Source organism: Taeniopygia guttata, chromosome Z (genome assembly GCF_048771995.1).
Source record: "Taeniopygia guttata chromosome Z, bTaeGut7.mat, whole genome shotgun sequence".
In the NCBI taxonomy this organism is placed as follows: Eukaryota; Metazoa; Chordata; class Aves; order Passeriformes; family Estrildidae; genus Taeniopygia; species Taeniopygia guttata.
The window spans coordinates 73,847,706-73,873,723 of record NC_133063.1 but is presented as its reverse complement, the minus strand read 5'-3'; the positions used below and the strand labels follow the sequence as shown (position 1 = coordinate 73,873,723).

Genomic DNA, 26,018 nt, shown 5'->3' with positions numbered 1-26,018 from the left:
CAGTCCTGAAAGATCAACTTTTCAGAGCCAGTAAAAACACTGTAAAGAAGATTTTCATTTTTTCTAATATGTTAGGCCTATGAGTAGGCAAAGGAAGAAGGATTAAGAGGGAAAACTACACAATTCAGTAATCTTGCCAGTGTAGCTTACAGCAACCATGAGATGCTGACAAAATCAAGGCATAAGGTATGATGGTTGTTCCATAATATCTTTAACTGCTACACCACATGCCTCAGAGAGGGCTAAGCCCATTGTGTTACACATTACCTTCCCTCTTTTACAAAATTCTCAGTCTTGCCAACACCTTAGAGGTTGAAGTAGTGACCACTAAATGCAGGGGATTATTTATTTATTCATTTGTTCTTTAGCACAAAATTTATTCCTGGGATAGGAAAAGTTTCTAAGGGTAGCACCAAGCAAAAATGGACAACACAAGATGAGCTGTGCTCTGGAATGTAGTTTGAGTCAGCCTCAGATCTCAGAAGGTATAATCTTTTATGAGCTTACAAATGTTTTGTAAGCTTTAAAAACAGTCTTATTATCAGCCCTTTTGAATATTTTTTTATTGCTGGAATTGTAAGTAGTGGGAAGAAATCAAAATATTACTCCTTCTGACTCCTGACCCTCTGATAAAAACATGGACAGTCCCATTTTAAAGATTGGCAGAATGAAGAACTGAATCTGTACTTTCCATCCGCCTTTATGTTGCACCAGCCGATGGAGGAGTTTTTGATTTTGTGACTGACTGACATATTTTTGGCAGAAGAACATACTTATCTGCCTCATACTTACAGAAGAACATACTTATCTGTTTTTTGGAGTGCTGGAACTCTGGTTAGCCCTTGCAGTAAGATGATTAAGATACAGTTGTAGTTATGTCTGAAAGGGGGAATCACAGAGGAGATATATGCGCAAGAACACTGCAGCAAGATTGCTCCAAGTGAATGAGAGCTGAGTCTGTGGTCCCAGTTTAGAGGAATTTCTTGATGTTTGCCTTTTTCTGAGGAACCCACATAGGAGAAGCACAGAAGACCAGAATGAGGAGGGAGAATAGATAGAGGTCTGATGCAGGCTGGGTAAGTAAAAAGGAGAGGGGGGGAAAAAAAGGAGGACACTTCAGTAAGGATATAAATATACAGAATTACCAGAATACTGAAATGCTTGGTACTGGTGACCAAAATCAGCAGCTCCTTTGTTTATGATCTGGGAGAGGATGAAGCAAATGTAAATGAAAGAAGTGTGCTGAGCTGAGGAGAAGTTAACCTGCAAGATTAACTGCATATTATTGTTAATCATCATTTTAACACAGTAAGAACATCACTATCAATTCAGACTTACTGACATTGAGGTTGTGTAAGCATTCTCTTTTTACTGTAAGCAACACTCAGGATAATGATAGAAGGATTTCTTGACTTAGGTGCATGTGCATACACCCAGAATGTTTTTTGAACATGCACAACATTTAAGATCCTTTAGACAGTTTAAGCTAAGCATATTGTACCTTGCTTTCTCAAGCATTGTCATATTTTAGAAAAAAAGGAAGTGTAACACTCAACTCACAAAAATCACCTTTAAAAGTTCCCAATGAGAATGGCTTGTCTTTCTTATCCTTTGATATCCTTGTGATAATCATAGTATGGAAGTATTAGGAACAAGACATCCGAATTGCAATGCCCAGTCGTCTGTAACAGACAGAAGTTTCATGCTCTACTCCTTAACCTTTTAAATAGTCTGGGGTTTTTTTGAGTGGCTGGTTGTTCCACCTTTTTTCTCCCAGGTTTCCAGGGCTGCACAAGGGAAGAACAGGAATCAGCCAGCCAGTCAGTCCAATTACAGCACATGGAGACTACTGCTGTCTTTCATGAAGGGCATGAGTGAGGAATGAAAAAAAACTCTCATTTGTGTGACAAGAGTTTCAGAGAGAAAAGAGAATGAGACTGTATCAGCAGGTGCCTCTGAAGGTGGCCCGCACAAGAAGCAGGTGAGCCTCTATCTATTATTTCCACTGTATGGGGGAAAAGCATATCTTTATATTCCTCTTTTGATGTATGTTATGCAAATATATTTCCTTAATAAAAATTTCTGCTCTTTGTACCCATAGGATCCTGACAGGCCTTCCCTGGCAAATCAAATTCTATCTGCTAACTATGAGACTGGCCTCACTGGGGATAGTCTCGCTGCAGGGTCAGCAAAATGGACAAAACAGCGGGTGTGCCGATGCCTCAGCTGATGCAGTTCACAGCTTGGTGGTTGCATTTAATACACCAGACATGGACTGGAGCACCTGATGTATGGGCACACATCCTTGCAACTGGAGGGGGTGATTAGCTTTAAAACTACTGCAAGTAGGTTTATGAGAGAGTATCTGTCAGAGTGGTTGTCATAGGTCTTGATTAGCTACTTGTTGTCATCACAAGCAGGCCACCAACCTAACTCAAGAGGGAAGACATCTGTTTCAAAGGGTAACTTAGAGCACTGGAATGAGTAGATGATGTACCTGATTTAGATGGCAAACTTGACACTTCAGTATGCAAAACTACACCTCCATTGCAATTCCTTGTGCAAAGCATTTCCTTCCATGCAGGAGGCATATGTGTGCATGCTGTTTGGGGTGCGTGTGTGGGTGAGAGCACATTCAGTTTGAATAGTTAATAGGTATAGCAGTGTGTATGACTGTTGTTCTGTATAGAGGTCTTGTTGGGGAAAGCAAACTGGCAGGCATGTCACTGAAAGGACATGGGGGATTAGTGCAGGTTTGGGGAAAGAAATTTCTGGTTCAGGCTTCTGTTATCAGGGCCTAATACTACTTGATGCAGACGTTACACTGGAAAGAGCTTCAGAAAGATGATGACTGCAACCTGAGTACTTCATCCATATGAAGACAAAGGTAGGCTTGCCTTTCAGCTCCAACACCACAGGACTCAGCTATATCCAAATCTACTCTCTCAGTGAACATAGGCTCTTGAACAAAGCTGATCAGTAGGAGCAATTCCCATTTCCAAGATCATATGCATGCTGCAGCTGTTTCTGGGTGGGTCATATGCTGCTGATGATTTGCATGCAGAAGATATTTAAGTACAGCTTGTAGAGACATGCTCTCCCAACAGCAATACCGTGGGTTGTGATGGACGTTCAGGAAAGGAGAAGCCACAAGATTTTTCCACCAGTGCACATCTTGGCTAGACTTTGAAATGGGAGATCAAGAAAAGAATAGTATAAACAGGAATTTTAGGAACTGGCAGGTCTTGACAGATGATAATTTCTCTTGTGACTGTGGGCAACTCATTTTTCCACATTGACTCTTTGTTGTTTATGCAATAACATATATAGTACAGAACATATTTTACTGGGCCTTCATGGTAGTTTATGGACCAAAGGCATTCTAATACTGTCATAATTCAGTGTCATGTAAAAACCAGAGTTAACAATGGTGGAAATAGCTATGCAAATCAAGCAGAATTTGGCCTCCAGCAAAACATCTGTAAATTATGCGGTAAGATCTGCAAGCTAATCACTTCTTACAAAATGAATTGTGTACGTAGTTCAGCTAAGGGGACAAATTTGGAGAAATCATTCTTTGAGCTGAGCTGTTCTGAGCCTATCTCAGGAGGGTTAAAAACAGACCATGACCATGTACATGCTGCGGACAGCCTGCATGAAAGGAGAAACGCAAAGTTACCATAATTGGCCTACAGAATTCTTCACTCTTTCATCCTCCCTTGTTGCTACACGTCTTTCTTGCTTTTATTGAGTCATTATGTGATTTATAGAACAAATGCAACTGCATTTGCAGCACTGTACTTAGTGATTTAAAAAGAAAAGTAAGTAAATATTTACTTTTCCTGCCTACTTCTTCTTTATCTGCAGGCACCCCCAGGAGAAGAGATGTGAAAATCTAAAAGTCCTTCTGATAATATACCGCTTGTTGCTTCTTAGAAATGTTTCTCTAAACAGGATCAGCCATCACTTCCTATTAGTACAACCAGCTTTTTCAGTGATGACATTACACAACGGGCAAGACTGTGATTATTTAGAGTCATAAGACTAGTCTTGTGACTATACTCCTGTGTCCTGCTGCATTCTGAGGGGAGAGTGCTTTGCTTTGCAAAACTGCTGCAAAGATTTGAAATCTCAAGTGGACATAGAATGGTATACAGCTGCTCTCAGCTCTTTGCTATCCTCTTTGGTACTGTGCACCATATCTTAATCTCTTCCATGTCTATTTTTCATAGACACTGTATAGTTGGCCTTCTCATTTTGCCTTCTCAATAGAGATTGTCATAATATTGTGAAGACTAATAAGACTTCTTCAGAGGCAGCATATTAGGGCAGTAGGACAGGTTCTAAATTTCAGTGTCATTCCACTGACGAGGGAATGAGCTAAAGGATAGATCATATGTGTTCGGTCTGTGGTACTCCAATGCTTTCCACAGTTCACCCTTTCTAAAATCTTAGCAAGGTCTTTGTCACCCAAAAATCCCTAGCTGATGAGTGTGTCTTCATGAGGAGCTCTATGAGAGAATATATTGCTCATAAATTACTGGAAAAGTCAGAACAGGAGATCCAGCTAGGCAGATTAGGCAGTGATGGACATTAATCACAGAGAAAGAAATCAGCAAGCGCTGGATGTAGAGTTGAAAGAAAGAAGTAACTGCCCTCTCAGGTGCTCACTGTGGCATGGGCCACCACCTTTTCAGAGAGGCCACAAGGAGGCAGAGTATTTTATCTACACTTACCGTCTTATATTAATTCCTTGAGAAAGTGGCTGACTTCCATGCAGGTCTTCAAAGGTTAGATATCCATCTACCCTTCCTCTACTGAATATGATGTGTATTTCTTGTAGTCACACTGTGGCTGTGGTAAGAAGAAGAGAAGGCACTGCTAGTGAAAGATCACCTTCAAAAATTGGGTTGTTCCTATACTAGATACTGGGATAACTGCAGAGAAAAGGAGGACTTCAGGCTGAAGCCTGAAATATATTGAGCAGCATTCATTTTCAAACTTTGTATCAGAACAAAGCGTTGGCTGGGGCAGGAGTTTCTTAAAATCCTGATGTTCCTGAGCTGTTTTAGTGGATTAGTGGTGAGGTATTATCAGTGAAGCCGACGCCCTCAGTTTTTGTCTGGTCTTCTTTCCTTCCAGCTGGATGCAATTATGGAATGTTACCTAGGCAGAAACAATATGCTTGATGCCTTTTATGGAATAATGGGTACAGATTTGAAAGTCACAAAAAAGTATTTATTCCTCCAGTGGCATTCAAATGCAGTCCCACATTGTGCTTGCTCTTCGCCCTGAGGAGAATTTTATTCTTTGTAGAGGTATAGCATAGGATTTCAGCAAGTCCTTCAACAGTGAAACTGTATAAGTGGCAAGCTCTGGTAAGAAAGAGTCCATCAAGTAGGCTCATAACCACCACAAAGTAAGAACTTTGTCAAGAAAATGAAAGAATTACCCCAGAAAAAGAAAGTGCCTAAATTCTTCTCTCACAATGAAACTTAACTATAACAGTTTTAAATTGCAAGACCAGTGTTCTGATTTTCATGTGGGTTCCTTATGATATATAGGTGTAATTGAAAAATGAAAAAGCAGCCCTCTCCAGAATAGCCCCATGCTAATCTCACTATACAAGCTGGAGAGAGATTCAAGGAAGTCAGTGAACTAATGTGGATGTAAAGTGAGAGTGACTGAAATAACAGTCCAGCAGCAGTTAACCTAGCTTTGTGTATGCCTGGGTACACAATCACTACAGCGACCCCAAAAGGAAATATGTTTGAGGAGATCACCTCACGGAATATAATCAAAATCTTTCTCGTAAAAGTTTAAATTCAGCATTGTGGTACAGTCCCTTCAGCAAAACAAGAGCATTAGCAGAGAAGAGAGCAGCTTGTAAAAGAGGTAGAGTATTCCCTCCTCCCCCTTGTTCTTGTCCGCTCCCTTCGCCCCTTCAATCCTTTCATGCTAATTTATTTTTGAAGGGCACCAAGAAAAATAAACAGCTGGTTTTAAGTTAGCAACAACAATAAGAAAGTGAAAAATAAACCCTTGGGATATTGCTTAAAACCCAGAGGTCATAAGCCCAAAGACAATGACTTTTGGTGCACCTGGAATAAGAGAGTCCACATCTCGGTGGCAAATCTGTGAGTTCTGTGAGGGGCCAAGATAAGAATGGTGGTGGTACAGGAGGCAGGGAGCCCTCAAACCTATTACGGCAGAATTCATCCCATGATCTGACTCTGTCTGCAGAAACTCCAGATTTAAAGTTGGCCACTGTGGCTGTGAATTGGTTCAATTTCCAGGTGAACCTGCAAACCACACAGAGTATCTCCAGGCTGCTGCTGCAAACAGTATCAGAGAGCCCCTCTGTGCTAGTGTGGGCCTGCAGATTTATCCCACAGAGCGTTATTGCCTCGGGTCTTCAAAGGAGGATAATTATATTTAAAAAACAAACCTTGCTTCTAAGTATAACTTACTAGCTTGAGCTTAGTAACCCACAGATCGAGCTTTTTACAATTTTCCATTCCAGAGCTAGGTAAGGCTGCAATAACTTGAAGCTCCCTCAACTGTCTCCCACCTCATATTTTTCTATGTATAAAGAAACAACTATCAGCTGGTTTGTTTTCCTGAAAAGCCTTTTTTGACTAGCATGAGTGGAATTGATACACAAAAAATTACTTGGGCTGTAATAACAGAGTAAACATAGATACCTTTGATGGATTAAAAAAAAAGTTTTGTGCTGTATTGTCAACTGTATCACCCTGTGTCAGATCTGCCAGCTCCCTACAGATGTCATGGGTTGCACAGATTCCAGAATGGATTACACAGCACCACAGAAAGTCCTGTGTTAAGCAACTGAAATGTGCCAGGGGCACTGGCACTGCTGAGGTGACAAGAAACTGGTGATACCTACAGCAGAACTAGAAGAAAGTAGAAATGAGAAATTAAAGAATAAGGAATGACCTGGGGCTTCAGGTGTTGGGTTAAGAGTTGGATGGCCTGCATCCAGTACCCTGTCACAAGCTCTTGAATAATAGGAGAATAACTAAGTTATTAAATAATAGTTAAATTATCTTTCTTCATCTTCTTTTTGCCATGTGTTTAACAACAGGTGATTCTTCTTGTTTCTTTACAAGATATTTAGAAGACATTTACTTTGGGACCCCAGCTGTTACTGCATATCTGCACAGTACAACATGGATAATTTTACAGTTCTCACAAACAAGACAGGGAGGATAGAGGAAGCAGTTCCTTCTTCGAGTCTTCCATCTATTTGGTCGTTTTCTGGGGCTGACTCTCTGACTCTCTTCTTCTCTAGTTAGAAAGGAAGCCTGCCTGTCCTCCATTACACTTATTTCTGCAGTATGTACTAAAAGCATTAGGATAGGTACTTATCCCTGATATCAAAACCACAGAGTCTCACTTTTTAATTTATCTCTTGATTATCTGATTTTTTTTAAAACTAGAACACCCCTCCCTCCTTCTCTGATATGTTTTTCTGCTTTTAAAAGTGTATCTGTTGCCCTAAGTGCAGCTGAAATGAGTGAACATGTTATGTGGTGCTTCAGGGAATTCCTGAAGGATTGATTCAATTCTTCTGGGATCTGCATTCTGAGAACTAAGAGCACAAGTGCTGCAAAACCTGTTTGTGATTCAAACCCAGACATTAATATATATTAATGTGTGTGTGCATACATGCATGCATGTGTGTATATGTGTGTGTTAAGGGAAAAAAATAAAGGCTGACTCAAACAAAGAAAATCAGAGGCAGAAAAAAAAAAACCTGGCTCCTGAGGGTTTTGGGGTATGTTTTTTTTAAGTGAAAGCTAATGGAATCCAATATAACTGCTGAAACCTTGTCATCCTTGCTATCAGTGAGAGCCTTTGAATAAGCTAAGTCCTTAATCAGTATAGCCTAAGACCCCAATGACTATGTGTAGAAGTGTTAGTCCAGATAAATCCTTGAAGGTTTCAAAGATTTGAAGAACACTGGCACTTTTCTGTGTAGTGCCTGCCCTTTGTCCTTTTCTCCATGATGTCATTATTGAAGTTTTACACTCACTATGCATGGTGTAAGTTGACATTGACAGTTTCAACACTTTCACACTGACTCTGGAGGATTGTTAGCTTTGAAGCTATTTGGCCTTGAGCAGTGAATTCTTTTTTTGAGCTCATACTGGCTTATAATATCTGAGAAGGTTTGCATCAGTATAGCCCCAGCTTGAATTATGAGAGAAGGCTGGTTTCCAACTTGGAACTGATACCCATATGATAGAAATAGAGAACATTATACCATTTCAGATGGGCAGCAAAGTCAATGTTCCTGAATCCCCCTGGGATGCAACAATGAGTTTTCATTTTAACATCACAGTTAAAGCAACATCGGCAGCATGGCTTTTCTTGTAATCAGAACTCTGAAAAGCAGTTAGGCTTGGAAATATCTTCTACCCTGTGATCTGTTTGTTATTAGGCTTTTTGGAAACATCTACATGGGGCCAGAGGCATATTTCATATCAGTGTAATTTAATTCAAGTATTTTATGAAAATAAAAATAAAATGCTATGTGGTGATTTAGACACATTGCATATCAAAGCACACAAGCACTAACAAGCAACACAAAGAAAGTGAGCTGTTCAGACACTTACTCATATGAGTTGTCCCATGGAACTTTATCAAGATGACACATATAAGCAAAGATTTAAAGGCTGGGTCCAAAGCCTAAGGCATTAGTGACCAGTTGGTGGTAGGTTTTGAGACTTCTCCAGCTGCAAGCAAAGAGACTTCTCTACATGTCTAAGAACCTTGGAGGTGCGAGACCCCAGCACCTTCAAGGATAAAGGTCTATTGTGACAGGAAGCACTGTGGGAGAGAAAATCTTCCAGTAGTTGTGAGCTGAATCTGCATCTGTCCTTAACAAAATTTCTAGTTTTTCATGCATTTCCTGGCAAGTATAAAACATGATAGTAGAACATTCAGCTACCTGAAATTTTCTAGCTCAGGAAGTGAAATGCCATCAGCTACCATCCTTGAATACAAATGACACCTAGAAGTTCAAAATACAGTGTTCCCTTTTGAAGTTCTCAACAGACCATATCAAGATAAACCCAGCTGAAAAACTTAAAGAGCAGGAATGGAATTAAATCTGATTGTTCCTGTATACGTGTTTCAGTCTTTTAATTAAGGATGAAAACAAAGTCACTAAATCAGGACAAAAATTTTTTTATCCACCTGTATGAATATTTAGCTTCAATTCTTTAGCCAGATATTGTGAGTAGCCACAGAGCTTATTTAAACAGTTTTGCATCTCCTGTATAGTCAGAAGCATAGCTATCTTGAGCCCTTCTCCTGAAATGTCTTGAATCAGTAAAAAATTTTGTTGGATTTTCTAACTGGCAATATTTGGCCATTGCTAATCCCACAGCTATGTACAGAACACATAAAATTTTAGGGTTTGAGAAGGTACCAAAGCCTCAACACAGAAACAGTTGTATGAATAATAGATAATTCTTCCACTGAACTTTTGGCTGTGGTTCATTCTCTCTGCCCTCACATCCCAGCTGTTGCCTTCCCCCTTGCAGTCTGGATTCAGGCAGGCAAACTCTTGCAGCTCACTTGATCCCTGTGAGTGACACACAGTGTGTCCCTCAACAGTGACACAAGTCTGTCTTGGGACTTCCCCGCTTGAGCTGAGGTCAAGTTCAACCAGTGTATGCATGGGAATGACCACACTGGGTTGACACTGATTAACAATAGTCTTCAGGGAGAGGTGCAATAGGGAGTATGCTCAGTAAGAAGAGAGATAGTAAGAGTTGCCAAAACATGCATTTCAGCCCACTAAAAGAAAAGGTTCTTTCATTTTCTCTGGTCAGTTCCACTAGCAGAAGCTATGCAGGATTCATCCTCAGATGAAGTAACTTCTGTAACCTGCTCACCAAGATGTGCAGGCAGAACTTCTTGTGCTCCTGAGGTTCAGTCTCTAGAGTTTTCACATCCTTCTTTTTTGTCTGGAGGTCAATCTTGCCATATATTATTTATATTTATAATTTAGGGGATTCAAATTTAACAACCTGTCTTAAAAGGCAACTGCATTTTCTGAGTTCTGGAAGTAAAAAAAAAGCATTTTCAAATATTTTTCTGGTTTTTATCATGATGTCTTGCAAGGACAAATAAATGAATGATATTAACAAACACTTGAGTAAAGGTATTTTTTCTTATTTTGGCCACAGAACTCCACATGAAAAGCAATAATCTTACATATAGTGTCTGTAAGGTATGAAATTCTCATCAATAGTATTATAACTTCAATCAAGTCATCTCTGAAACTGCCTAAAACTTCCATCAGTGAAAGAATGAAGAGAACTTAATTTACTGATTTTGCTGGACTCTTTTCTCCTTGAGCTGTAAACTTATGTGTAAGGTACTTACACATGTGTGGGTGGACTATTTTGAAGGACAGATGGAATTTTAAGAATTTTGAGAGTGCAAATAGGTACAAAGAAAAATTACAGACTTAACCAAGTATAATCTTATTCTTATTAAAATGGTATAAAATGATAACATGCATTTTATTTAACTCTTTCACTTTCATACCAGAAAAAAAATTAACTAAAGGATACTGTTGAAAGTACTTTAACCCTCAGTCAATATACAATGCCCTAAATCACTGAAATTAGGGGGCTAGTACTGAATTTCACCCACATAGGTAAGGTGGAGCAATTGCACTGAATTATTCTTCTATTGTGTACAACCTGTGGTACTTCTTTGCTCTGGAGTCTGATGGTGTTACTGTATTTATAAATTGCTTCTAGCTACCTACTCAGTAAGTCACCAGAAATGTAACAAAAATCAATATAAGAAAAAAAAATTCTTGTTGCCGCTATGATTTCCTTCTACTTATATACAACCTAAAAGGTTCACAGGAAAACTGCTTCTGAAGCTTCAAATCATAACTTTTCTTTTCTGTTCTCAACATATGGACTCATTTTACTTTGAAGTAGAATCATTCTAAGACACAGTTTTAGTCTGCTTGGTTTACTGGTGCTTTTGTGGGCACAAAATATTCACGTCTTTGTTCTGATGAGAGCCATTGTTCTCATGTAGTAAATGACAGTCCTTTGTGTGGCTGGGTTAAAACTTGTCTTAAAGTGTCCTGATTTGGCCCAACACGATTCTGGTCCAGGACCTAGCTGCCGATTGGTAAAGTTTATATAAGGCAGGGTAGTGTGTCAAAATCCCTAGTCCGGGTAAATATCCCCCTCTTGGTAGGTTAAAAATTAAAGTATTTGTCAGATACAGACCTATTAATATGTATATGTTGTTGTTATCTACAAAAAGATTCCTATTGACTTTTCATGACAGCTACTATATCATTTACTACCAAAACTCTTAGTCAGTTGCTCAAGGATTTCTCTCATCTCCTACTGAAATATTTTGGTACAGAACAATAGTCCCCCTATAACTATTGAATGAAGCATTCCCACAAATGGAGGGTGGGTAAATGGGTAAAAATGGACAGTAGCGAACATTTCTTAGCTATCAGACCAGTGTGGATTGACACCACCCCAGACTTGAAAAAAATGCTTTTTCCACAAACTTCCAACCCTTTCTCAAAAGAGAAAAGATAATTTATTTATTTAATTTTTCCCACAATACATTTGTGAATTGCAAAGTAGCATGAAAACCAGAATGGAACAGACACAGACTGATACAAGGTTCTGAGAGGCTTGTATCTGGATTATTTGAGCTCTAGTGCATCTTTGGGAGGCAGAAGAGCAACTTGAAGTGGATGTTTAACAATCAGATACCTTTGACTGCAAGCACAAAGAAATGAATGAAAATTAATTACCTTAGAGACAGAAAAAATGAGGATTAAATTTGAGCTTTTCAGTGTCTTGCCATTTTTAACAGCCAAGTGGTGCAGGAGTGGGGCAGAAGACATCTGAAATATTTACAGAGCTTGGGAATAGCAAAGGGAGCAAGATAGGATAGAAGGTTAATGCCATATTTAATATGGAAAAACTACTCTCTTCCTGTGACATATGCCTTTGGGATAATCTTGATAAATGCATGAGTATGATCAAAATGTCAGCCAGACTTTCATTAGTTTCTCTCTTCCCCTTGAATGCTCTTCCTCAGTCTAGAAGTTGCCTGCAAGAGTCTAGAAGTGGAGATTATCCAGATAACACGACTACAAGGACAGTTTTTGGAGAGGTGCAAAAGATATTTCTAAGATAATTCCCTTTCACTCCCATAACACTAATGAGAACTATGAAGTTCTAACTGTGTGCATATGCATATATATAGTCTGACACCCATTTTGGGATTATGCTAAAGAGGATACATGTTGCATCAACCTAATGACTGCTGTGCTTGGCAAAGCTGAAATTTTGACTAGAAGGATTTTTTTGGGGTGTTTAATACCATAACTGTAAATTATGCCTCTAACTTTTCTTCTTTCACTGTTTCTAGTTGAGTCCTGCTGGTTTATACCATTTTGTAGCATGATTTCATAAGAATATTCAACCATACTTTAAAATACTAGAAGTGACATAGTAAGAGGAAAGCTTACCTAGGATCTTTGCAGAGACCTCCAAGTAGCCCTTAGTTGACAATCTCCAAATATTAGGGAGTTCCCTGAGAGGGGATCTTTCCCTCCTGAGAGAAAACAGCCTCTTACATTATTTGGCCTAAAAGGTCTCTTTATGTTCTACTCTGACAATACACCTGCCTTGTCTGGACAGGGTTTATCTCATCGTATATTAATTTCATTGAACTCTTAGGCTATACTTGAGGGGCATCAGAAAAGAAAAACACAGGAGAAAACTTTTAAGGTAGGCTCCTTGTTAATACCATACCAGTGGGAATTGGTTGCATCTGCCTGCTGAACATTGATAGATCACATACAGCCTTGCTGGGATGTCTGAGAAGACATTCTTATTACTTTCCTTTACCTTCATGGAAGCCTTATGAAGGATCTGGTGTTAAATAAACAAATGTCATAAGACTGTCTCTAAAAGCTTTGTAATACTTATAGTGCCAAATTCTCGAGGCTGCCTTATCCCTGACCTGTATAGCCAGTTCCTGAAAAATAAGGATCTCCTGATGTTTTTCTTATTCAAGATCCTGGTCTCCCCTCAAAATCCACATTGCAAAAATTTAACATATCAATGGAGTAGTGAAGCACACTTAGAATTTCCTAGCCACTGCCCTCAGCTATTAGTGAAAATTGTGTGGATGCTTTATAAAAATCATTTTTTTTCATTAATTATTATTATTATTATTATTATTATTATTATTATTATTATTATTATTATTATTATTATTATTATTATTATTATTATTATTATTATTATTATTATTGAGTTATTTATTAGTTTTTTGCATTAATGGTCAGCTGGCCCCCTGGATCAATGGGTGCACTGTATCGGTTACATGACAGAAAGATTTTCAAAATAAAATTTGGATTCTTCTCACAACAAAGAGATAGAGTCAGATCATGCCCAACAGAGTTCCCTGAACACAAATGAAAGCACAATGGAATCACAGGACCAAAGGAAAGGGAGAAGATATCTGAGAAAGAACACAGAAGCTGAGTTTGCTGCAAATCCATGGAACAGTGTTTTGGCATTACAGAAGATGTATAGGAAGATGAGAAGCTTAGAAACAAGTTGTGGCAATGAACCTTGGGGCAAAGTGCAGAAGAGGGGGCCAAATATAAGTAAAGTGTTGGTAGCAAAAGTGACCAAAACACAGTGGAATGGTAGTCTCTGGAGGAAATTGAGAAATTAGGGGAATGAAAACAATAAATTGTGTTTTGAGAAAAACAAAGTGGATACCTGCATATATCTACATATGTCAAACAAAGGAGTGTACCTCTTCCTTATGTGTACACACAAAAGCCAACAGTGCAAGCCAGATTTTCTGCCAACACGGTTATTATATATAAGAAGGGATGGTTAGCTGGAAGAGTTGGATGAGAGAATTACAATGCATTAGAACAAAAATATAGAGGGAATTTCTAAAGTCTGGGATCACATACTTCTCACAATAAAGCAAACAGGGCAACTGGCAGAGTTCTATAGGGAAAATGACATCACTGCAGATTTTTAGGGATAATCATTTAACTGGATTAGCCCCAAAGTGCTGTGTCTAAATTCAGCATCCCTGTCTCTTTATGTACTCCAGATGAAACACATTAGCAGAAATATGGCAAGGGACATTCACAATGCACTGTTCTACATTATCAGCATTTTTTACAAATCTGCAATTAGTCTAAAGGGCCTGGGTAAATTAGGCCTCTTGATAAATGAAGCACCTAGACAGGTCTCAGATTTATTGGATCTAGCTGTCCTGCTGTCCAGAGCCGGTCGGCTAGGCTGTGGAACAGAGATGGTACAGTGGGAAAGTGTATGAAGCCAACATACCTGCAAACTGCTGAGCAAATGGTGAAAAGCCCTGAGTAGTGTTGCTGACAGATTAGATTTGAAAGTTTCTGCCAGGAATAGTGTAAGTTTAGGGAAAATGAATGAATAAGTTAAGAGATTCTCTTTAAAATTAGGTATATATTTGTTAAATCCTCTGATGATATAGTGGCAGAGACACTTAGTACCTAAGACAGAGATGAACAAAAATGTACAGTCAGAGAGAATTGGGGGGGAGGCAGGCTACTGGGAGAAGAGAGAGGGAGAGGAACACTTACTGAAGACAAAGCTAGTATTTTCGTATTGTACAAATTCTGGAGAAAAAAGGGTGCGACATTATTAACTCTTTTCCTTACCCTGATCCTAAAAAAAGTCCATCTGAGAGGTGAATATTTGTACTCCTGAAGGGAAGACTGGTAATTTTTGTTACTCTTCACCCCCAGGGTTATTTTAAAGAAAACAGATGCCCTATGATAGGGCATCTTTGATACACGCAGCTATTTGCTTACATGTGCAGACTGCTCCTAGCTATTTTAATACCTACCCCAGAGCTAAGTATCACACAATAAAGTTGCTGTCACTGGGAAGCAAAAAAAGTCTGGAGAGAAGGAGCTATAGGGAATGTCCAGAACATTCTTATTTATATCTTGAGATCATCTGCAGTGATTTCCATCTACAGAGTGGCGACACCTGCCAACTCCTCTGCTTTTGCTCTTGCTGAACTCAGCTGAGCAAGCCAGTTAGGATTTTCCAGCAGATGTTCAGATGTTTCCCTTCTCTCACTCTCTGTCTTTGTTGCCTTCTGTCTTTAAAAGCCCTGTAGGACCCCAGGCTTGCAATTGTACCTAGCTTCTCAGAAACAGACAACATCTGAAGTTTCACTTATCACAGTGCTCAGATCAGCAGAGCTAATAATTGAGCATGAAGAAACTTTATATTGGTTGCGAAAAGGGGTAAGACCAGTAGAAGAAGTTAAAATGTCTGGATCTGTTTGTTTCTGAAGTGCAGAGGGCTGCCACTCCTGTCTGACTGCTTCTTGGCTCCCTGATCACTCAGCGTTCTTTAGTAAGCCCACATTGATTTCCCTGTCAATAGTGTTCCCTCCAATCACAAAGAAACCATCAGTGCCAAATAAATGGCCAAGTGTTTTCCAGCAGCACACTTAGCTAATCCGCCTTATAAAGAGCTTACTTTGCTGCTGCATCTCTCTCCTTTCAAATGAGTACACTCTATGTGATCTTAGAAGAAAGAAAGAAATCTCTTGTGCCTACCAGGGACCCAAATTCACACTGGAAGTGCACAGTGTATCCAATTACACTGCAGTTTGATCCTGCTACTTTTCAAGACCTTCTAAATTATGGAATTAAAATGGTTTAGCGGAAAAAAGGACTGGTGACACTAGCAGTGTTAAGAATTTAGAATGTGCCTTCTCATATATTAAAAAAGGCTCTTTGAATGTCATCAAAGAGATTTAAGAATTTTTATTCCTTTTTAAAGCTGTTTTAAAACTGATTAGGCTTTTTAGAATATGTCTGTCTCTCGCTCTCTCTCTTTCCCACTGCTTTTCTCCCAAGTCTTCCCTCCTGCTGATTAATCAAGCTTTTCTTTGTTAACATAGGGCACTTCTGCCAAAATATTATCATTTTGCCAAAGAATGAAGCAGGCAGCCCAGCACTGAGACCTGGCACTGTTTTGTGTTAAGGTCTCCTAGATGCTGTAGGTGTTAAATGACTAGAGAGAATCAGCACTTTTCCAACTACTTACTCTTTGCAACAACAACAAAAACGCCTGCCACTATTCTCATAAGAAAACAAAAAAAAAAAATTAAGATTTCTTTTTTTAAATAGGGAAGATACAGAGGGAAGTTCAAAGTTTTGATGTACTTTTCAAGTCCTGTGCACCTGAAAATCATAAAGGAACTTCCTTGGAAAATGTCTCTGGGTTTTTCAGTGGGGAGGTAAAGTGAGATGTATGTCTGTTTGTCCATTTGTGAATGAATGTGCACTTATCTATGTTGAGGCTGAGGGCATCGGCATCAATGCATCCTAGCCTATGCTACACCACCGTGAAAATGTTGATATTCACCATTTGAAAGTAATTAGCAGGGCTGTTGTCTTTAAAGTATTCCCTATGTTGAAAATGCTTACAATAATAAATACTAATTGCTTTCAAAAGGCAAACTGGAGCCACTGCATCTGGGTGGTGTTCCTTCAAGTGAGCACGAAAGCACATGTATCTGTGGGTGTAGAGATATATATCTGTATATCTGGATGTGTGTGTATGCATGTTTGTGTGAGCATATGTGTAGATGTGAGTCTAACATAAAACACACGGCCATGCCTGCCAGAAACAGAAAGAGTCTGCATATGTTAGTCCTGTGCAGGAAAGAAAATCAGAGATAAGGTGACTTACAAAGGGCTAAAGAGAGAAAAAAGCTGACAGGCCATCCTGTGGTATCTGAAGGGAAGAAAGCACAGTCTTGTGGTTCAGGAACAGAACTGCATATGGCCAGCTCTATGTGCTGGGACCAGTTTTGCCAGAATAAGTCCCGTGCAGGAGACAACCTGTCTGTAAGGGACATTCACCAATACACTGGGACTATGACAGAGCGTTTTCAGCAGCCTTGATCACCATCAGGAGGAAAGCTGAAGAGATGCCTGATTTTTTTCCCAGCCTAGGATGTGAAGTTGGCAATGAAAAATAAAGTGTCTAACTTAGTAGTGCTTCTTTAATGGTCTAGCTGATGACCTTTTTCCACCATAGAAGATCTCCTGAGGGTAGCTCTAAGGCTCTGTTCATAAATGCTTATCAAATATATTGACATTCTCAGCTGCTCAGAGCTAAATTGCAAAATGTTCTCACTCCATGAGGGATGGGCTGCTAACAAGCCTATATCTCTTCTCACACCAGATCAGAAGGAACACCGAAGCAACACCAAAACAGTCCACGTAAGCCATGCTGTCATCAAATTGGAATGAACAAGGGGAAAAGCATGCCTGATTCTACTTGTCAGTTTACAGCTAAGTTGGAAATCACATGCTTAGCCCTAATTGAACAGTTCTAAATGAAACAGAGCTTCAGTTCAGCTTATTCAAACCCCACAGTAAAAATTAACCTAGCCTGCACTGTCAGCAATAATCACATAAAATCCTGTGGGATTTTACCCACAGGAAAGTTGCAGATGAAAAAAAAAAAAAAAACCAACACATCCTCCCAGTGAGGATGGTATTACCCTTTCTGAAGTATCAGAAGCTGGGATCAGAGCTCACCCTCAGGACTATGGCTCCCAGAAATGCATAGCCCTTGCACAATTCACCCACTGCTCTGTAAAAATCCAGGGCAAGACATGCTCTGGCAGCTGTGTTAGGCCAAACAATGAGTGCTTTAGAAAATCATCTTCACATCTGTGAATAATAATTGGAACACAAACTGGGGACGGCTCTCCAGCACAATGTCTCTCTGCAGGGAGGCTTGCAGTTTCCTGCAGTGAGAGAGCAAGCGGGAGGTCTGTCAACTCCTGGAAGACCCATTCTTGGAGATCCCAGCATGCTCTGGTTTGGCAGGAGAGGAGATGGCCATGACCCCTCTGGGTTGGCAGGGCTAATGCTGAGTGGATCTTTAGAGTTCTGCTGAGTCTTGGAGCTGCACCATGTAGGTAGCCCTGCCATACAGAAATTCAGGAGGGAGCCATTGAAGGGCAAACACCCTGCCCAGTCGTGTGCTCCCCAAGAGTAGCACCAGTGTTCTCCCCTTGCAGAAGGAATCTGGGGCCCACAGTCCCACTGTCACCTCAAGCAAGGCACAGCTCTTGCATGAACTTGTGGGGAGTCTTTGTGTGACAGCAGAGGATGAGCAACCCATCTCCATTTCAATGTGTGCGTACTCCAACACCTCAGCTTGTACCAGGTCGGGTTTAGGTTAGATATCAGAGAAAATTTCTTCACTAAGAGGGTGGTTGGGCATTTGAACAGGCTGCCTAGGAAAGTGATGGAATCACCATCTGTGGAAGTATTCAATAGGCACATGGCACATGGGGAAATGGTTTAGTCTTGAACATGGCAGTGTTAGGTTACCAGCTGAAATCAATGATCTCAGAGGTCTTTTCCAACATTAATGATTCCATGATTACTGATGTGACACATTTCCAACTGTGTTTAGAATGTAAATTCTGCGGGAAAAGAGTTTTGCATGAGATACTACTGATTTTTAAGAAATCAGAAAGAAAGAAAGAATCCTTAGAAACTGTAAAGTGACCTACTGTGCGTTCCTCTGATGTTGTCACTGTCCCTATTTGCTTCCCTTTCGGCATTTCTGTGTCTTTGCTGGCGTTGACTTTAGACACTAGAGCCGACAGAGTCTTTGTATCTCCCCCATTTAAAGTACTGTAAAACATGACCGAACAGGGAATATCAGAGGCTGTTAAACATGCTTTAAAAGTTCTTTAATTTGATGTATCATGATAACTGCACTTTAATAAAAGCAATCTCTAGTCTTAATAGCCATACAATAAACTGTTATTTATATGAGTCAATGTGCCTGGCTGAGCCTTCCAGGTGTGCCCCAGACTTTGAATCATCAGAGCAATCCAGAGGGAGGACGTTGTCTGACAGAACCCAAACAAGGCTTATAAACAGGTGCCATTTTGCCTAGCTGCATCTAGGGGTATGCTGGCTATATTAAGTGCCTGGCACAACATGGCACTTTCAGTGCTTTGATTTATTTCAGTATTACATTTAATTGTTTCCTTCTTGCTGAAGCTTTAACATGCAATGCTTGTAAATATAACCTGCGCCCTCCATATGGCATGCTGGTTTTCCATTTTCAAATGCAATCGTCCTGGAATAATGACTGTGGAATAACTCAATTTGAGTTCTGCTGCTGGGGACTTTATTACATAATGATTTCTAATTGACCCTCATAGTTTAATAAGACAGAACATTTCACCAGAACATTGACAAAAGTTATTAATTTTCACTTCAGCAGAGACCAGTGTCCCAATTAAATCCCATGATAATGCCTGACTGACTGACTGACCTCATTATGGCTAATGCTTATTAGTCCTGCAGAGAGGATAACATCACACACTGTTAAAATGGCTAAATGAGCACATACAACTATTCAGCATGATTATAATTTACATACATGACTAATTTTACTCCACCAGTCCTTGTCTGGTGAAGCAAATGCTGTAAACTCTTGTCACACAACAAGATAGCTGCTGAGAATTTTGAACCGATCATAAAAACAGACCTGAAGTGTTTTAAAAGAAAAAAACCACCCAGTTAAATCCTGCCTACCTTTTTGAAAAACAGTTTTAAGTACTCATACTATGTGTATTTCAAATGGCAATGTGCTTATGCATGTTTCTTTGTAAAAAGTAATTACTTCATTTTCTTTAATGAACTAAAATAATGGCTAAGATCAAACTTTTCTGAAAGCATTTTACATGCCTTACAGTTTAACTGCTCTTCCTTGTGAAGGGCTATGATTTTGCATTTTCTTAATTAAAGTTAAAATGTAGTGTACATAGCAATTTTGCGATCATCAGGACCTTTCCCTCTGCCTCTTTTAATGGTTACTCTCCAGGAAATCACTTGAGCTAAAATCCTTTATTAATATGTTAAAAACTATAGAAAGCACAAAGTTTAACAAAGTCACCTGTTTTGACAGACCTTCTGAAAGAATGGCTGTATTTTTCATGTGCTTTTAAGAAGAATTAGGGTAAGTAAGTACAGTGTAAGGAGTTCTTACATCCTTTCACTATGGATTTAAGGTGTTATAAATACATACATTGCAGGATATGAAGAATGTACCAATAGTCCATCTTCAAGAATTTTTGCGGGTTTATTTCATCCTTTTCCCACAGGACTCTATATTTGACAAAGAACAACAGTGAAGGCCTGTCTCCCAGGATTTGGTTTGTTCAGAGGCAGGGCAATGTGAACTTTCAGAAGAGAAATTGACAAGACAGGACAAGACTCATAGATGCTGGTAGATGAAGATAAATAGAAACACCCACTATCACACATACATGCATATGCAATCTCACCAGGCCTAGATTTTCAGGTTAATAAGGTTAACTTTTTCAGACACACCTCAACAACACCCCAGTCCATGTCCCCTTGTCTTTCAGTAAGATTTATTTTATAATAGTGTGGCCTCTTGAAAAAGTATTTCTGAGCCTGGTGAGCATTGGCTCAGAGATCCTTCTTCTTCAAAATGACCATAAAAGAAAAGCCAAGGTCAGCCAGAGAAGTTGCTGTCACTGCATAAAGGCTGCATACATGAGAATGACTTCCAGGGAAGAGTCCCTTTTATTGTATCAATTTTTTCCTCCTTTTTTTTCAGACCTATCACATTTTCATTCATAAATTCCTTAACTCATGATACTAGGTTGAGTCTTTCAGCCCTGTTTTAAACCATGTTTTCTGCATTCATTGCTTGCAGTCACATACCTCATACTGGTGCCTTCAATATACTTCTTGCTCAATCCCCATCTTAATCACATTTCATCTTCTGTCATTACACCTTGGAAAGGAATATAGCTGACATTGTCTATGAAAATGAAGTGCAAACACAGCAGAAAATTAACTCTCAGACATATACAATAGGTGTTTGCGTGGTTACAACTGAGCAAAGAATTTGGCCCAGCATGTTTGTAAATAAAACCTGGAAAGTGCTTGAGTGGCTAATTTAGTTAATAGTATAGTCTTAGTTTAAAAACAAGCATTTGTCTTTTGCCATTTAACTGTCATGTTTCATTTCCAGTATTGTGTTCTGTTCAGTAACAGTGTGATGAGACATAACATAGCATGATCCTTCGCTATGTAAAATAAGCCAAGTAATTGTGAATGCATTAAAGAAACATCTGATGACACCATGGATTATATAAACAGCTATTACAAACAGAAAATAAGATACTGTAAAACAGATCTTCAGTCCTGGTAGAAATTGTCTACATACTCTATTTTGCTGTCACTTTTATTGGTTGTTTTCAATGCTGAAGGGAGAGAGGGAGGGAGGGAGAGTGGGAGGTAGGGAAATCAGTACAGATAAAGGACAAAAAGGACTGTCTGGAAGCTACATACAATGAGGAACAGAAGCAACTATAATGCTGAGTTCAGGCCAGCAGGAAGGAGAGTCCAAAGATATATCTATGGAAGTAGTGTTATGCACATAACAGCAGAAGGGAATAAAATAGTAAGGTGTGTGAGCAGCTGGAAAATAGAGATATAGAAAAATAAAAGGGGATAGGGAAGGGGAGGAAAAACTGATGAAAAATGAATGTTCATGGATAGTGGTCAGGTAAAGTCCTTGTATACTTCAGATAATGCTGGGACAAACTAGTAAAGCAGGTCTTGTGTTCAGGAAGGTTTTAAAAATGATAAAAATGAGGAAAATAGTATGAAAAGAAGTTGGTTCTTTTTCAACATCTCAGAAGTCAAAATGCTACCCTGTGGAATCAAGTGAAAAGGAAGTCAAGTAATTTGTAATAGAAGTCTTCTTCATCTGGTGTCAGTCAACTGCTACAGTCCAGTCAGATCATGGTGGGAGCCACGTGGACAGAATGTGGCTGTTAGTAACAACAGCAATTCAGAAAGGAACACTTTTGTCCATTTATTTTAGGACAATAAAGAAGAGCATAAAGGTCACAAACCAGTAATGGGAATTGAACCTAAATAAACTGCTTCCTTATTAGTTCACTCTCAGCCTTTAGGGATGCTTTCAGCAGTCCTAGAAGTGTTTTCTCTCTGGTTCTTGTCACTCATGAAGCCTTTCTCAGACACCTATTCTGAGGACACAGCTTGCTGCTTCCATTTATACTATACAGACTGACAACACTAGCTTTACAATCCAGTGTGCTTTCTTCTACTCTTCCCTTGCCTCTGCAAGCATTTGCTTAATACATGAAATCATGGGATGAATATTTTGAATTTAATGCTTTCTATAAGATTGTTGTTCCTTTTAAATACATGTAACTGGAGGTCACTGCAAGAATTGCTGTCTGAAGGTGATTTTGCTGTGGTGGATGCAAGCAGTCTGACCTACACATCATCTGAACTGTGTAAGAATAGAGTGTAAAGAGAAGAAAATAAGGATGGTGTATGTCACTTTTCAAGCAGTATATGTGGGGATGGAGAAAAGGAGGAGGAAGGAAGTACTGCCTACAGACTGAACACTGACTACATAAGAATTCTGTCTACAAATTACTGGAATTAAAAATTGGAATAAGAAGGAAAATTAATACTTCCTTTCAAAATTTTTTGCACTGTGAAATTAGAAAATAATCTCCTGTAACAGAAAAAAATCGTCCCTTCCACCACCTTTGGTATGGAAAGTGGTACATACTGATAGGAATGCTATGCTACAGGTCAAGTAAAGATTAATCTATCCCATTGAAACTGTAAGGGGAGTCTGGGTAGGCAGTAAGTAATCATTGCATTTGGAATTGGTCCAGAATGCAGGGGTTAATGCACCCATTCTTGCAAAATATATTGTAAGACCTTTAATGAGCTGAGTGGCCAGTATCAAATCTTGGAAAGGTGTCTAAATGCTCTCCTGACATCATTCTGGGCTGTGGTTCAGCATGGACTAGGGATGAGGGAAGGGAGAGGAAAAAAAAAAGTAAAATGCCACCTACAGTACTGAGTTGCCAACACCTAATAAAGAACAAGGAAATGAAAAACTAATCAAAGGTGAAGAAAGGACATGTGAAAAATTTAAAAGATCAAGTCCAGGGTAGTCTATAGAAAGGACTGGAAAGAATGGAAAGGAATGGAAATAATGAAAGAAAACAAAATAAAAATGAAAACAAAATAAAAAATGAAATCTGAAAAATTGAATACATCTTGCTATTGATATAAAGACTAATAAGACATTAAAAACCAACAAAAGACCAAAACAAAACACAAAAAACCCCACAAAAAACAGACAAAAAGAAGAAATAAACAACACATCCATAAGAAATACAGGGATGAAAGAAAGAAGAGATAGTTGGCCTCCAGGATGTGGCAGAAGTAATTTATTGACAGAAGAAGACTTCACTGTGGAAAGGAGTGGGAGAGAGAAAGAGAGAGAGTGAGAGAGAGAGAGAGAGAAATTAAATTAATTCTTCCCCTCTGTGTTCACAAAGGAAGATAAGAGACAAATGCCAGGAACAGACATAAATTTCCCTGGGGTAGAAGACGAAATATTGAAGAAAATCAGGATCATGTCAGACCAGGTGATTGAGAAATTAGAACTTCTGAAGACTGACAAAGCTTTACAGTCAGATTAGTTCCAACAAAAAATAGTGAATGAAGGATGGGGTAAAGAAATGAAGGAAATCTTTAGATTGTATTTTGGTTCAGCAAAACTGGGGTAAAAAACGGTTCACAGAAAGTTCAGGAACTGTTGAACCAAGTATCTCAGGACCTGCAGGATCAGTGTTCATGACTGTGACTCCACCCTAGAGGGACAGAAAGTAGGGGAGACTTCAAAGGTTTTCCTCACAACCATGGAGGTTACCGTCTGCCTGTTTGCTCACTTTTATGTACCTGGCACTTGAGATCTGCTGGCAGCCATTTCAGTGTGGCTCCAGTGACAGGGTGGGCCAGCAATATCACATTTGGGGTGTCAGACAGAACTGTGTTCCCTCTACCCTTTAAATCAACATTGTAAATGTGTCAACATCACCCGTAGGAAGCATTAGAAAGTGCTATTTTAAAGTGTTTAGAAGGCAGCTTGGATTTTTTCCATTTGAGCTTTGTGTAAACAAGGGTTTTCTACAACCTGGGGCTCCTGTGAGAGGCACCCAGCCATCACAATGAGAAAACACATGCTGGAAAGTACACAGCAAAGCCAGAACCAGTGAAAACTGCTGTATTTGCCATGTTTGCATCAAGATCAAATTCAGCAGTAACACAGTAGCCCAATCTTGCTAGAAAATAGTTCTAATGGGATACATTTCATGCCATATTTTGGCATCTAGTGTTTGTAACATTCTGTGCTGAAGGAAAATAAAGGTGCAGAACAGTCTATGTGACTGAGAAGGTGTCAGATTAAAAGAGATGGAGCAAATTAGAGATTGTTAGGAAGTTTTGATTACTCACAGCTTCTCAGAAAATAACACTTTACTTATTTGTGTGGCTGCTGCTTATGTCACCAGTATGTTTGCTCAGATCTAAAAGACTTGCACACAAAACCGCTAAGTTCAAGTTAATGGGACTGACATGCTACAAGAGACCAGATAATTAATACCAGGGGTTTGGGTGGATCAGGACAGGACTGCTCCAGCCATTTGTTTTGTCCCACTCATTTATTACCCATTGTATGAAACAGCTGTAATTCTTTAGCAACATGTAAATGAGATTTCTGCCAATTAATAGCAAATAATCGCACATCCTTGAGTGTTGCTCAGTGTCTTAGTCCACAAGATCTGTCTCAGACACCATCCTAAGGAGTAGATGCTGTTCATGGCTTTGCTTGGGGGTAAGAAAATATCCCAGCCTTATAATCTTAGTAACTCTGAAGTCTCCACTTTGCCAGGGCACTCAAAATTCCTGATATGAGAAGATTTCAGTAAATTCTTTCAGCACACTTAATTATTTTTTATGTAAAAGGCAATATAAATATAAGTTGTTCGTGGCAGTGCAAAGTCTCACACAGTGGCTTCCCATTATAGTAACAAAAGCCTTTTTGTTTTTTGTCTCACTTCAGTAGAGTTGTTATGAAATGTCTACAACCCACTGGAATGGCAGTGTCTAAGTATTCAACAAAATCTCTTAAGATCAAATTTTTCTAACCTGGGTTATTATACAGGGCTTTCATCTTGCACGAATAAGTAGTTGCCTGCACAACAACCAAATTTTCTCATGTAAATCTGCAAATGGCCAGCAAACTTCTTTTTTGCACATTACCTATGCATGCAAATAAGCCTTTTGAGAATAGCTCAATTTTCACTTCTACACACACATATATATATATATATATATAAACAAAAACAGTCAAATTCTTGCTCATGTTATCTAAGAACGTTAATAAAATACTTAAAGGATTTTTTTTCCTTTACAAACACATCCAAAGACTGAGATTTGTGTATATAACTGTATATCACTTTTACTGGAAGCAGGAAGCTTCAAAAGGAACTGCTGCCAACAGGACAACAAAGCTCATGATTTTAACCTTTGCCCTGTAGTCTGTAAGTCAAAGATCAAAGTTCCCTAGTTCCAAAGTTGTTTGCATACAGTCATTCTAGGTAACACGTGTTTTCAAGGAATTTCTTTGTAAATACAATTATAACGTGCAAAATCCAGCAAAACAAAACAGTCACATATGTTCATGTTGATTGAAGGTTAAAATCATAGGTCACTCTCAGTTCCAGTTTCCTGAGGTTTGGGTTTGCTCTCTCAGATAATAAAAATTGTGCTTTGTAGAAGAAAGTGTGCTATAAATAAATTTAGAAGAATGCTTAATTGGTAGTTTCTAGGAGAATGTGAATGTGAAACTATTTTCACTATGCCCAAACTTGATATGATTTTAATAATACCTGCACAAAAGGAGAACGCTCTTGTTACTTTCACCTGTGGTAGGGAAGTCTGTGTTTCCCCAGTAAAGATCCAAGAG

At 39.1% G+C, this 26,018-nt stretch overlaps 1 long non-coding RNA gene across 1 annotated transcript in view; it reads left to right on the top strand.

Moving 5' to 3' along the window:
• The first annotated feature begins 853 nt into the window (after positions 1-853).
• LOC140681962 (uncharacterized) overlaps positions 854-26,018 on the top strand; it is a 36,881-nt gene continuing 11,716 nt past the window's right edge. Inside the window, exons 1-2 of the long non-coding RNA XR_012053183.1 lie at positions 854-1,076; positions 1,778-1,981. This is a non-coding gene — a long non-coding RNA (uncharacterized lncRNA). The remainder of the gene's footprint in view (positions 1,077-1,777; positions 1,982-26,018) is intronic.